This window comes from Rhinatrema bivittatum, chromosome 7, assembly GCF_901001135.1.
Source record: "Rhinatrema bivittatum chromosome 7, aRhiBiv1.1, whole genome shotgun sequence".
Taxonomy (NCBI): domain Eukaryota; kingdom Metazoa; phylum Chordata; class Amphibia; order Gymnophiona; family Rhinatrematidae; genus Rhinatrema; species Rhinatrema bivittatum.
The window spans coordinates 186,550,856-186,564,449 of record NC_042621.1 but is presented as its reverse complement, the minus strand read 5'-3'; the positions used below and the strand labels follow the sequence as shown (position 1 = coordinate 186,564,449).

Here is a 13,594-nt window from a genome sequence, read left to right as displayed (position 1 = left end):
CTTCAAGTACAATTTACACTGCTAGCCCTATAGACAGGGAAATAATGACAGTACGTGAATTGTAACTCCAATTGAGCTTGAGCTGAGGTGGGGTTGACGCAACCCGTGGGCGAGGGCCTACGGGTCCCTACCATCAGCAGGTGGAGTGAGCTGAAGCTAGAGGCCACTGGAGCTTCACCTATACCAGCCCCCGTTCCCCTCGGGTTGAGCCTTTTGAGTGCCGGGGACGGCAGGACTTAAGCGGGCCTCGAGGTAGAATAACAAAGGCGAACAGTTCAGCTCAGAGACAGCAGTGGCGTAGAGTTATCCTGGACTGGTCCCAGTACAGGAACTCAAGCACCAAGGGACGAGGCTTGACTGAAAGTGCTTGAGCAGAGAAAGGCCGGCGTGGTCAGACGTAGCAGTGGTCAAGGCACGGAGAAGGCAAGCTTGGTCGGATGTAGCAAAGGTCTGGCTTGGAGAAGGCAGGCAAGGTCGGACATAGCAGAGGTCAGGCTTGGAGAAGGCAGACAAAGTCGGACGAAGCAGAGGTTGGCACCAGGAGATCAGTCAAAACATAGATGAGACGAACGAAGACACAGGAACTGGAAGACACTCAGGAACACGGTACGAGGAAGCACGGAGGCAATGAGTACTCAGAACCAAACGGGGAACCGAGGAGACCTGTTGCAAAGGCAAAGCTTCAGTGCTCGGCTTGAGCTTAAATATGCTGAGGGATCTGACGTCAGCATTCAGGTCTGCGGCCAGGTTCCCGCCGCGGACCCTTTAAAAGTTTTACTGATGGGCGCGGCGCCGTTGGTGGCGTCTCTCTGCGAACCCCATGGAGAGGATGGAGGCATCCTGGCGGGAAATCCCGGGAAGTGGAGCAGGGCGTAGGCGCTGGCAGGAGCCCGAGGTCAGAGCCGGCTGCCCACTGCGGCAAGCGACGGGGAGCTGGAGCCTGGAGGTTGCTTGGAAAGGTGAGAGGATTGGATTGTGGGGCTGCCGCAGGCGGCGAGCAGAACAGGCCTCTATTGGAAACAATATCCTGGGCTTGATGGACTTTTGGTCTGACCCAGTATGGCGAGTCTTATGTTCAGGGTTTAAATCTGACTTTTTTCTGCTGCTGCTCCTTGTTACCTGGGGCAAGTCTCTTCAGCCTCTAGTGCCTCAGGTTTCAATTTAGATTATCAGCCTTCAGGTGCAGGGACATACCAACTGTACCTGGATTTGCAATGTGCCTTGAAATCAGATTTGGCAAAGGCAAACAAATACATAGAAATCCAATCCAAATCCAAGCAGGGCATGTATCCCATCTCCCTTATTGAAGTGTGATTTACAGTAACAAGAGCCACAGAAGAAGAAAGAAGCAACAACAACACCAACAAAAAAAAAAAAAACCCTACAAATCTTTCTCTGTGGCTGCAGGGCTTTTCTTGCTTGTGAAGGGGTTAGATGAATGTTCGAGTTTGTGGTGTCCTTGATCTAAAAAAAAAAAAAAAAGCGATCACAGCCTGGAGTTTTGCTGGTTCATATGAATTTGTGAAACAATAAGAAAAACTAGCAAATGAATGAAGTGTAAATGTGATCTGATTCATTCTATTAAGTATTCAAAGTAATCACAAGTGGGACAAGAGTCAGGTGCAGTCAGTTAGCTATGAAAAGAAGGAAGGGTTTGTGCTTGTGTTCAGGATCAGAATGCAGAAGTGATAAGTGCAAGTAATTTTAGCTTTTTCCTGTTATGTAAAGTGAAAATAAGTCAGACTCCTCCTCCGCCTCCTCCCTCCTGCTTGTAGATCCCATGTGCTAGCTAGGATAGGGCTCTACCCCCTGAAACTGAAGCAGGAAGTTTAGTGCAAGGAAAATACTTTAAAAAAAAACAAACAAAAAACCCAACAATCCTGCTCTCTCCTGCTTGGCAAGGAAGAAAACCTGTGCCCAAAAGCAAAGTTCAGGCTTGGATTTAAAAATCAATGCACTGCTTCTTTCATCTGTTTCCAGGTGAGCGGTAGAGCACACAGCGGTGGCAGGAACAGGCATGCTTTCCTGAAAGAGCTCTGCAGGCAGAGAGGGACATGTTAGCTGGTAAGTACTGAAAAACAGCCTAAGGTTTTCTTTTCTTCTTGCTCCAGTCAGTAGATTACATTGTGTTATTCAAACCTCTGTTGATAACACAGCTTCTTATTGAGCCAAAGAAGCTTTCGTTCTTGGGAGGAGCAGCAAAGGCCTGTAAGATAGGAAGAGAAGAAATACCTGCTACTGCAAGAGCGATATATCCCTTCATTACAGGCGCACTGCTGCCAGGGGCTTGTGACCTCCTTTAAAACAGGGTCACAAACCAGCTCCTTTGGATCCACAGGTCCAGGGCTGTCCCCATAGCTCAGACCATAGTGCTGCACTCTGTGCTGTAGGAGGTCTAGATTTGGATTCCCCCCCCCCCCCCCCCCCCATCTGTCATGGTTGGCCAGATCTGGGTGCACTATGCAAGTGTTGCTACTGCTAATGTTGTGGTCTCTGCTGGCCACTGAGTGGCCCTTGAGGGTGTGCTTCGGATGAACTGCCCCAAAGAGAGCCTCCTTAGCATATTGACTGGAGAGAAGAGAGCATCGGATACTGCTGAGAATAAAGTAAGGAAAAACTAAAAATAAAATCTGTGGGTTCTTTGAATTGTATCTTTTTTTTTTTTTTTAAAGCAATAGGCCAGATACTGACAAAATCCAGAAGTCTCCCCAGTAATCTAGTGGGGGATCCCTGCAAATCCCTTTAGACTTTCCTGGGTTATTGGTTTGTTTTCTTCTAACTTTTTCCTTAGGTGTGTGGAAACAAAAATCAAATGGAACTTTTTTGACAGATTGTGGGGAAATGTGAATCTTATTGAACTCAAAGCAGCTTGAAGTCCATTTGGTTCGAATTTGACTCACAATAGTTTACACATTGATAAATGTTAGTAGCCTTTTTTATTTTCGTATCCTAATTCATACTTACGGTACAGTATAATATTTTCAGCAGAGCATGGGTCATTATAATAATGTAAAATTGAATAAATACACTTTTTGATTCACATATCTACTCTGCAAAAGAATAAGATGATTCAATTATACATTAAGGGCCTAATTTACAAAGTATTTCCCCTATAGATACAGGATGATCATAAATTGTAACTGTTTATAATTAAATTATATAGTTATAAACTATTCTTATACATCTCAGAAGTGTGGTCCTGCTTGCTGATCAGCTAGAATTTAAGATTCAGTTTAGTTCAGCACTGTGTTATGTTACTCATAAGCAGGCTGTTTTTTTTCAAGGGTAATTGCTGGTTCTGAGTACTATCACCTTTTCCTCCACCTGCTTGATTCTCCCTGTGTCCCTCCAAAATATCTCATGCATCCTGCATGTAAATACCAGCACCTTTTTTTTTTTCTAAAAAGAAAGCACTACTCAGAAGGATTTACTGAACATTCAGAATGTTAAATTTGAACATTTTAATATGGTTTTAAAGCTAAATTAGAAGTTTTGAGATAGATACTAAAAGCCTAGCCATCTAAGTACCTTAGTCAGTTATAGCTTATCCAACTAAGGGGGGCATTTTCTAACGGGATCGCATGCGAAAAGTCCCTTTTCGCATGCGATAGCTAAATCGGGGTGGAGTTGGGGGCGGCGTCGGGGCGGACTCCGCGACGATTTCACTGGCGGCGATAAGGTAAGACCCCTTATCGCTGCCAGTAGCGTGCCCAATAGCACCACCTTTTATGATGGCGTTATTGGGTGCAAAAGCCGGCAGCGATAACACCGTGGTGGTGCGATCGCTACTGGCTTTCGCAGGCCCGCCCCCCGCTTCGCTCCCCATTTCCACCGAATTCAGAGACTTGTGCCGTTGGAAAATCCAGCCCTAAGTTACATGGATATTCAGCGGCATGGCTATGCCGCTGAATATCCACTTACAAAGCACTACTTAGCTGGATAAGTGTCATCCGGTTTTGCCTAGATCTGCTATTGACCATGTCTAGCTTAGCCGGTTAACTTATTCAGCTAAGTCTCAATGAGGTCAATATTCACAATTAAACATTTAAATGGCTAACTTGAAATTAGATAACTAACGGATAACATAGAGTTAGATGAATATCTTATGAGTTAGATGGATAACTTGCCATTTATATGGATAACTTGTGAGTTATCCATCTTAGCTGGATAAGTTATCCAGCTAAGCAGCTCTGGCGCGATCTGCCCAGTGTTTGCCCACAGGTTAGCCGGCTATCTGGTGTTTGAATATTGGGCTCAATGTGTTTGGTAATCTGTGTACAGAATCTCTGACTCCTTCTACCTGCATTGCCTTGCTTCAACCATCTCGTGATTTGATCCGCACAGGGCTGATAGGTCCCACGAGACTATCGAGCTCTATGTGGATCAGACTGCGAAATGGCTGGATTGACACTGGATGAGTCAGAAAGGAGTCTAAGGTCCTCCATGAAGGATAGCAGAAACATCGGTTAGAAGTGAAAATGGCTGATTCGGTTAGTCAGATATAAGCTCTAGTGGGCAATAACTGACAGTAGAAGTTGTGGTGGATTGAAACTGATAGCACAGCCTGCAGGGGTCATGGACAATGGTGGTGAGCAGGGAACCAGCTGTTAGAAAGCTGGAGATGCCAGTAATTCTGTGTTCTAATAGCGATGATGCCCTCAGCAGTGTTAATGATGCCCTTTTGTGTCTTTAGATGTTCTCGGCTTCATCTCAGGCATCTGTTGGTGTGGGTTACTGCTTCATGATAATGCCTGCTACTATAGTTATCACTTAAATAATTTGTTTAGGTGAATTTTAAATTAGAATTTCTGATAGGAATGAAATAAGTTGTGGTCTTAGTTGGCTTCCTGTGAATAGGTATTTAATCCTTAAAAACAGCATAATTTGGCTTGATGTCTGTCTAGAAGTCAGTGCAGAAGAATGGAGATGAATTATCTTCTCACCCTTACTAATCCCTGTAGATCAGGGCTACATGAGCAGAATGGCGTGAGAAATCTTATAGTGTACTGTCCATGCTGTACGTGCTCTATGGCTAAATGGAGTCTTGTTTACAGGACTGTCATGCTAGAATGCTTTGAATAACATTAAATTCACTAGAAGTAGAAAATAAAGCTTTGCTTTGGTAGGATGGTCATAATAGGATGATTTAACTAAAATATTGTAAATTGCTTTTTTGGTCTCTGTTTCAGGATAAGAAAATTAAAACATTTTTCAGTTTAAAAAGTGAATTCACTTAGAATCAATATATCAAAACTATTTGAAATGTGAATATGTCAAAACTGTTTTGAAATGTGTCCAGCATATCAAGATCAGCAGGAAATGTCCACAAAATAGTCTTCCCAATAACTACATACCCTGCTGTAGAAATGGGATGGACTTTTACAAATCAAGTAGTTTCAGATTTATCAAATTAGTTGGAAAACTTTTTTAAAAATCAGCAATGAAGATTTCCCAAATTTTCACATCTGCATTGGCTTTTCAGCAGAGTTCGCCAAATTTGTGGGGTCTGTACCAAGTAGATTTAATGTGGATTCTTATGAACTAACAAATTCACATCTCATCTGTTGGATTTCTCACAGGCTCCTGGGGGAAATTTTGAAGAATTTCCACATTAAATCTGGGAAAAACTTAAAATTTTCCTCAAACTTGAATCAGGCTGAATAAAATATGCCTGGTTCAAGTTCGACCTTAAATTTTTCACTGGGCAGTATAGTGTTTCATAATGCCATGCTGAGGCATTGCTTCACCACAGATGCAAATGGAAGAGTCTATGCTACTGAAGTGCCAACTATAGTAACATGCATGCCTCAACTCAAAATACTGGCTTGGCACAAGATTTCATTGTGTGCGATATAGTACCAAGGTGATGACTTTAAACAATATAGATTTGGTTTACAGAAAATGGCACAGATTTGATTTGTTAATTTCTGCACTTATCTAGCTGTTTCTTGCTGATTTTAGAATCTTTCTTAATTGCTTTGTATATTTATCTAATTTTAACCAATATGCATGTTTACATTTTATTTGCAGATTGTTTTGTGTTTAAGTTACGTTCTAAATGTTTATTTTAAATTTGGCATTTTTAATATTTTATTGCTGTTGATTATTGTTTCAATTGACTGCAGTAGCTCACCTTGGGCATCTTGGTGGAAAGGCTGTCATAAATTAAAATACTATGTTATATTTTGAACCCCTAGATCTTCTATTTTTCACTCACAGTTTAGCTTTTTGGAACAGTTCATATTCTGTCCTGCTCAAGTAGATTAAATTGGGTAGTGATGCATGGACAAGTACTCTGCAGTTGGGGACATGGTTCACCAAGCAGTTCCATGACACAGAAGAAATGAAACTAAAATGTTTATTTCTGAGAAAAAGTGCAGGAACTGTTGTAAAGAGGCTTAGCATGTATTTTGCACACTTTGACCTGGATTCACCATTCTACCGCAGAATGGTGAATCCAGTGAAAACGGGGTGGGGGGGGGGGGGCGAGCCTGCAAAAGCCAGCAGCCATCACATCACCGCGGTATTATCGCTGCCGGCTTTCGCACCCAATAGCGCCACTGTGAAAGGTGGCGCTATTGGGCGCGCTACTGGCAATGATAACGTTTCTTACCTTATCGACATCGCGGAGTCCGTCCCGATGTCGCCCCAACTCTGCCCCTAGCAAGCTATCGCACATGATAAGCCTTAGAAAATGACCCCCTTTGAGGGTAATTTTCTTAGCCATTTACCTGACAATTGCCCCCTTCAGAGTGGATAAAAGTACATGTAGGCATCCATTGCATGTATATTTGTATCCAAGTTAAACAGAGACATTCTTGGTGTTATTTATTTTCCAGTTATAGTGGGACCTCCAGTTAACTGGCTGGCTGAAACCAGGATGCTTCAAAGCTGGAGTCCATCTGGCAGGGGACGCAGGGGGAGGCCTAACCTCTTTGCCTTTTGGTTGGCCATGGAAGTGGTTGTCCTGATTAGGTCTCTCTCCGCAGATTCTAATTACTGGGTCCTCCAGGGGGAATAAAACCCTCACACTCTGCACTCAAAGTCCTAGTGTCTAGTGGGAAGAATCACAAAGACCGGTAATGATGTTCAACATAAAAGTTTAGTTGAGTTTGAAAATCAAAATCCAGGCTAGTATAGAAAAAATGAGGAACAGTCAGGAAAACAATTGTCTGTTTATCCATGCCACTCCTCCTAGATGTCTTATCCCCAGTTCTATAATTTCTTCCACTTGGAGGATAGGATAGTCTTTGTAATTCCAGCATAAACAAGGGCTGGGAAAGGTGACAAAACTGCTTGTTCAAAAATATAGCCTTCAAAACAGATAAATCCAAAAGCTCTCTCAATAATTGTTCAGATCTCCAGAAACTTCACACTCTTCAACCCCTGCTGTTCACTGGTAGCAAAGACCAAAGATATAGAACGCAGCCCTTCCAGACATTGGGGGTTTCCCTTCGTTCAACTCCAAAACGTACAAACACTTCCTTAAATCTTCTACATGCCAAAACGTCTTCTTTGGTCAGTCCACTCTATCAGCAGCAATGACTATCTCTTGATCACTCCTCTTGGGGAGAGGCACTGACCCACATCACATGCTTCAGGGAACATTTATATTCCCCAGACACATCCCACAAAAAAGTGGACATAGAGCAAAGGGAAGACTCCAAAAATGCAAAACCCTACTATTTCTAAGAAATATATAGGTATAACCCCCATCTTCAGATAGCCAGTTAATACCAATGGTCTTGGGACCAATCACTAGCTCAAACTCTTTTACTCAGTCTTTTTCCCCAGGGTCTGGTTCTTTTATTGATAGGGTTTGCAAAGTGAAAATATCACAGGTGCAATAAATTAAATGTGTATTGCAGCAAAATATTTATGCAAAGCACTAAAATAGCACATGTTTCAGTAAATAAAAAATTACCCTAACCATGCCCCTTTTTTTTTTTATCATGGGCACTATTCATGGTGACTGTTCAAAAATAAACTTTACTGAAGTTGTATTCTGAATGGTAATTGCCACAGTTCACATCAGTTATTTTACCACAGATGGCTGTTACAGTTCTTACTCTATCTTTGTGCAAGAGTCTCTCTGTCTCTTCCAAGGCAAGGGCCACCCTTACCATCCAGTGCTTGGATAAACGAGGATCCCAAGTGGACAAAGGTATCCTGGTTTAATTGGAAAAAAACCCCTGCAGCTGGATGGAAAAAATGAAATAGCAATCTCTGCACAAAATTCTAGACTTCTCTCTCCCAGGGATGAAGACTCCAACTGTGGGTCATCTGTTGTAATTTAATATTGATCTTACTCACGGTTATCCAATGTGTCTCTCTATCTCTTTTACTTTTCTCGACTCCCACAATGGAAGGGGTCCACTTGGAACATCAGCTCTTGACATTCCTCTGGAAGGGCAGGGAGAGAGATAACAAACTCTGCCTCCCAATTTTTCTAACAAAAATGTCCTTTTCCCAAAAAAAAGATTCATAACATCAGAAGATCCATACAGTATGTTACCGCCATCTGTCCTCCAGGAGGTTTCAGAGGGGCAGGTTTTCCCTATCTTGGGCTCCCCAAGGAGAGGTTTCCCTGTGATCTCCCTCCAGGCAAACACTCAGGGGTCATGTAGGCTTCTTACAAATAAAATCTTCAAAGTTCCCAACATAACCCAGAAACCCACCCAGCAGCCAAGGCGTGGACTGCAAAACAGCTTCCTCAACCTTGCCCAGGAACTGCAGGCAGGTGGTACCTGAGTCTAAAGGTAGGCCCAAAAATCTAATTGAGGCAAAACTCCAAATACCTCCTCTAACTTCAGAACTAAAACTGCACTGCCCCCAGAGGTCTCAGGAGAGAGCTGTTTTTATTTCTTTATCCCGGGTATGGCCATCCCAGCACCCTGAAAGGGAGGGGGGTTATACAGAATGGCACCTCCCCCTAATTACCAAGTTATATTACACTAGCTAAAGAAGTTCATCCAGGCCTTAGTGGTAATGCGCCTGAAGGGGCCATTACATAGGGAACTTTGTTAGTGACAGGCAAAGCCAGGTCACAAAATATTTGTTTACTTACCCTTTCACTGAGTGAGGAACAAAAAGACGAATACAATCAACTAGCAAACTAATAATCAATTAACAACAAATATCATAAATAAAAAAAAACAGCAATACTCATAAAGCAGATAATGAAAATATTTACAAATTTAATTAAATATAGATTCCCATCTCCCCTGAAATACACAACCTTCCACAGGAAGCAATAAACAGAGAAATAAAATATTTTTATAAATACATAGATATTTTTTAGTAGTAACATCCATAAATAATAATAATAAAAAAAACCCAAAACACCTCCATCCTTTTTGGGCACATCAGTTATTGTTCCCAACTAAGGGAACCCAGCTGAGCTAATGTAACATGCATGCGAATCCTACTTAATGAGGCCAGAGGCTTATGTAAATAACCAGAAATGTAATAGCTTTTAAAAGGAAAACATTTTTTGGAAAGTGTAATCTTAGTTAAAAGACGATGCCACAGGGTGGGTGCAAAACAATGAAAGACCCTTTTCCTAGCTAACATTGATTTTACAATATGCCATAAAGGGATAATCACTAGTTTTTCATTCTGAAATTTCACAAAGCGAGCTAGCAAATATCACTGTAGCTGAACCCTAAGGTATCTAGGACTCAACTCATAAAGGGCCTTAAAAATTAAACATAAGGCTTTAAACTGGGTTCAGCTCTCAATTGGCAACCCATAGACTTTCTCTAGAAAAGAAAAGATATGGTCTCTAGGGCTGCATGCTGTCCCAACAGGACTGTTGCCTTCTGTACCAATCTCAGTCTTATTAGGCAACCCTACAAACAGGGAATTACAGTAGTCCAGATGTAACATAATGCGAGTGTAAACCATCACAGCCAAATCTAAAGCCTTTAGCTTAAGTTACCAAAATTCAGTCCTAGAAACCCTAGCAGTATATGACTGCAAATTCAGATTACTTTTCAAATAGATGCTCATTTGCCAAAATTCTTAACTTCTTTCTGCACAGGAAGAGGAACATCTTTCAACAATATTTTACAGGTAACAGCAAAGTGGAGTCATGTCTAACAAAATTAGGTTCCGTGGTAGGTGGTTCAAAACTGCCCAATGTCAAATAGCTTCCATACATGCATTGATATTCTCAAGGGAGGTCACAGGATCCTCACCCAGTGAAAAATAGAACTGAAGGTGTTCTGCATATATATATCTGAAAACCAGCCCCAAATGTTTTCAAATCAACTCACTCAGGGATCTATGAGAAAATTATACAATGCAGGGGATAGAAGAGCATCCAGACGGACCCCAAATGGTAAATAAAAAGGGACAGAAACTGATGTCCCAACTACCACCTGTTGAACCTGGTCAACTAGAAATGTTGAAAACCACTTCAGAACTGTGCCTACCAGTCCAAAGTTGTACAGGTTTTCCAAAAGGATCTGATAATCAATCAGATCAAACGTGGAAGATAAATCCAATAGAATCAGCATAGAGAGGCTTCCCTGATCCCTAGCATAGATCAATTCATCTATAAGTGATAACAGTACTGTTCCTGCTCCCATGATGGATTTATAAACCCAATTTACAAAGATCCATCAAATTAAAAGTTTAAACAACTCTGGAATTGAGTCAGTAATACTACATCATTAACTCTGGATAAAAAAAAGCACATTGGAAACCACCTAGAAATTACCCAGTATCCCTAAATCAAATGATGCCTCTTTGAAAAGCATGTGTGTTTCAAAGAACAGGGCAATGAACCAGTGAAACATTAATTATCTGAAATAACCAGGGGGACAAACTCTCTTTAGCTGCTTTTAATTAGAAATGAAGGTATGCGGAGGTTCATAACTCCAGCATGTCAACTTATGGGGCCCAGGTCAGTGTGGAAAACATTCATTAGTGGCCTGAGTTAAAACAAGTTAAAAGCAAGCAAAGTATTAGTTTAGAGAAAGATTCACACTCTACCAGCACATACTGGATCCATCAACAAAATATATAGAGCCTACATTCTATTACAGAAAGATAGGAAACAAGACATGCCAGACTTATTAGAGTGTGCAGGAGGACCTAACTAGAGCAGTGCTCCTTATCTCAGTAGGGTCCCCAAAGGACCAGCAGAAGGAAAACCAGTGGGTAGCAGCCGGAGTTGGAAGCTGCCATCCTGGCTATTAATCAGGGAATGGGCATGAACATACGAGACCTGCGTTTTTAGACGATGTCCAGCGCCACTGCTAGGGCAGAACATTACCAGCATTTAAAGGGCTTATGTCTGTTTTTGCTGCCTAGGAACAGCTGACAGGCATTTTCTGTGGCTTGGCTCTAAATAATGGCTTTCCATAAGGGGCAAGAAGAGTGAGTGGCAGCAGTCACATTTTGGCCTCCAGGTAGGTCCAATGGTTTGCACAAGGCATGATTGCTGTTATGAGTATTGACAGAGCAGTGATAGCAGGAGGTATACAGGGAATCCTAACCTAGGAGGCACTATGCCAGTCATTTTGTATGATGGCTATATTATAAAAAGTGGCAGGATGCTTGTAAATAGGGATCTGCTTTCATTTTTAAAGGTACAGACAATGTCAACAACATCACCTCTCTCATTTCCTATCATTTCAAAATTGAAACAATTGTTTTCTTATGAAATGCCATGTATTTAAAATTTTTCTTTTTAGTGTGCGCTGTTGCAACTTGAATAGTATGCAGTAAATGGACATAGTGCACACTAAAATGAAAAATAAAACATTTAAAAACCTCGTGAATAACCCCGCCCACACAAAAAACGGGCAACTAATGAAACTAATTGAACCCTAAATAATTTTATCGATGCACACCCTTACTTGGAAGGGTGGACGCAGAATGCCCTCTATTATGGCATGATTGCTGAGGGTAAAAGGTAGGTGATGCCATGATGGAGTCCTGGTGTGTGACAGATGAGACTGTAGTAGCCATTGCCCATAATCTTGTTAGCCTTTCTGGAAGAGGTTGCAAGTTGTGAGGCCTTGACAACATGCAGGATTGCCTGATATTGTAGGGGACATGTGTGTGGCTAGTTTTGAGTGAATGCTGCTCTTTCAAGGAGAGGACAACCATGAGGGAAGGATGGAGAATAAATATTATGTAGAGACGAATATTTTTTTTTTTTGTTTTACGTTTGGACATATTGGAGCCAATTTTGATTAGCCCATGTTGTTGCCATGTATGCAAGTACTTTTACCGTGTGTAGCTAATTTTCAAAGATAAACTATCAGGGTACTTTCTCTTTGAAAATGAGCTAGCTTAATGTATACAGGCTAAAAGCCCCCTTATACTATGTACCTGCTGTTTGTGTGGGTGGCAGGAGTAGGGGATGGGAGGAAGGGGTGTAAAATAGCACTCATACTTATGAAAATCTCGTGTATTCTTATTTTCCTCTCCTGATCTAAACAAAACTCCAGGAGTTCCTCTTTGTAACCCTGCCAAAAAATGTCTACACTATGGAAACTCATGAATGCTTTTGGCTGGATACAGGAGGGTAAATCTTTAGCCTGGCCATTGACTTGAATAAGTAGCTTTGAAAATTACCCTCATGCTGGCCTTTCACGCAAGCAGTACCTCTTGCTCTATAGCTTGCTAAGACATGGGTAGTTTATTTTATGACTGTAATAACTATTTCCAGTTCTCTGATTCCTCCACCAGTTTGTCCAATCCATCTCCAGGTCATCAAGACCCTTCTGGTTCTTCAGCCTGATCTCCGCACTGTTCACCCAGACCTCCCACCCACTCAGTATTTCACAATAAACATATTTAGTGTCACTTACACCAGATAATTTTTCAATGTAAACCGATGTGATCTTTATTTCATATAGGAACACCGGTATATAAAAATCTAAAAATAAATAAATAAATAAAATAATGAGCTTTTCTAAATATACACGAGTAAATTGCCAAATCTACATGTGTAAGTCTCCTATAAAAAAAAGTAACTTCCACAGGTAATGTTGGTCTCACCCTGTAACACTTCCTAGCCCACCCGTTTTGCCACACACATATTTGCACACGAACCCTTATTTACACGTGCATACTTGAGGTTTATAAAATAGAATATTCGCAGGTGTGTGCTCATTTTTACGCGTGTAACGTTTTGAAAAGTCAGTTATCAGTGGGCTGGTGCAGAGCTATGCTTACAATCCATTCTTTGTTTTCTCCTCAAATTTCCTTGGTAGGAAATACATGAGTTTGGGATTAAACATGTCTTATACAGTATTATCTTGCACATTGCCTTCAATGGTCCTGTGCTGTATTGCAAGACCCATACTGTAGATAGTAGCCTAGTATACCAAGGCGATAAGAAACAGAGCATGGGAGCTAAAATTTCAGAGCTCTTTGTATGTTCACTTACCAAAATCCCCTAAAGTGAATGGACTGGGCAACCTCTGTTGTTTGCTCTTATGTTTCAAACACACACAATGCAAGGTTAACCACCATTTTCTCTACTTCTGCATTTCTCAGGAAACAAGCACATGATAGGGCGTGTGAATGAGTCAGAGTGGAAAATCTGAAATGCAGACTAGAAATAACGTTTTGT

The 13,594-nt window shown here is 41.5% G+C and overlaps 1 protein-coding gene across 2 annotated transcripts in view; it reads left to right on the top strand.

Annotated features, from left to right (window-relative positions):
- Positions 1–1,803: 1,803 nt before the first annotated feature.
- WDFY4 (WDFY family member 4) overlaps positions 1,804–13,594 on the top strand; it is a 746,928-nt gene continuing 735,137 nt past the window's right edge. For both annotated transcript variants that reach the window (XM_029609624.1, XM_029609625.1), the window contains exon 1: positions 1,804–2,064. The gene's annotated coding sequence lies outside the window, so the exon portion shown is untranslated. The remainder of the gene's footprint in view (positions 2,065–13,594) is intronic.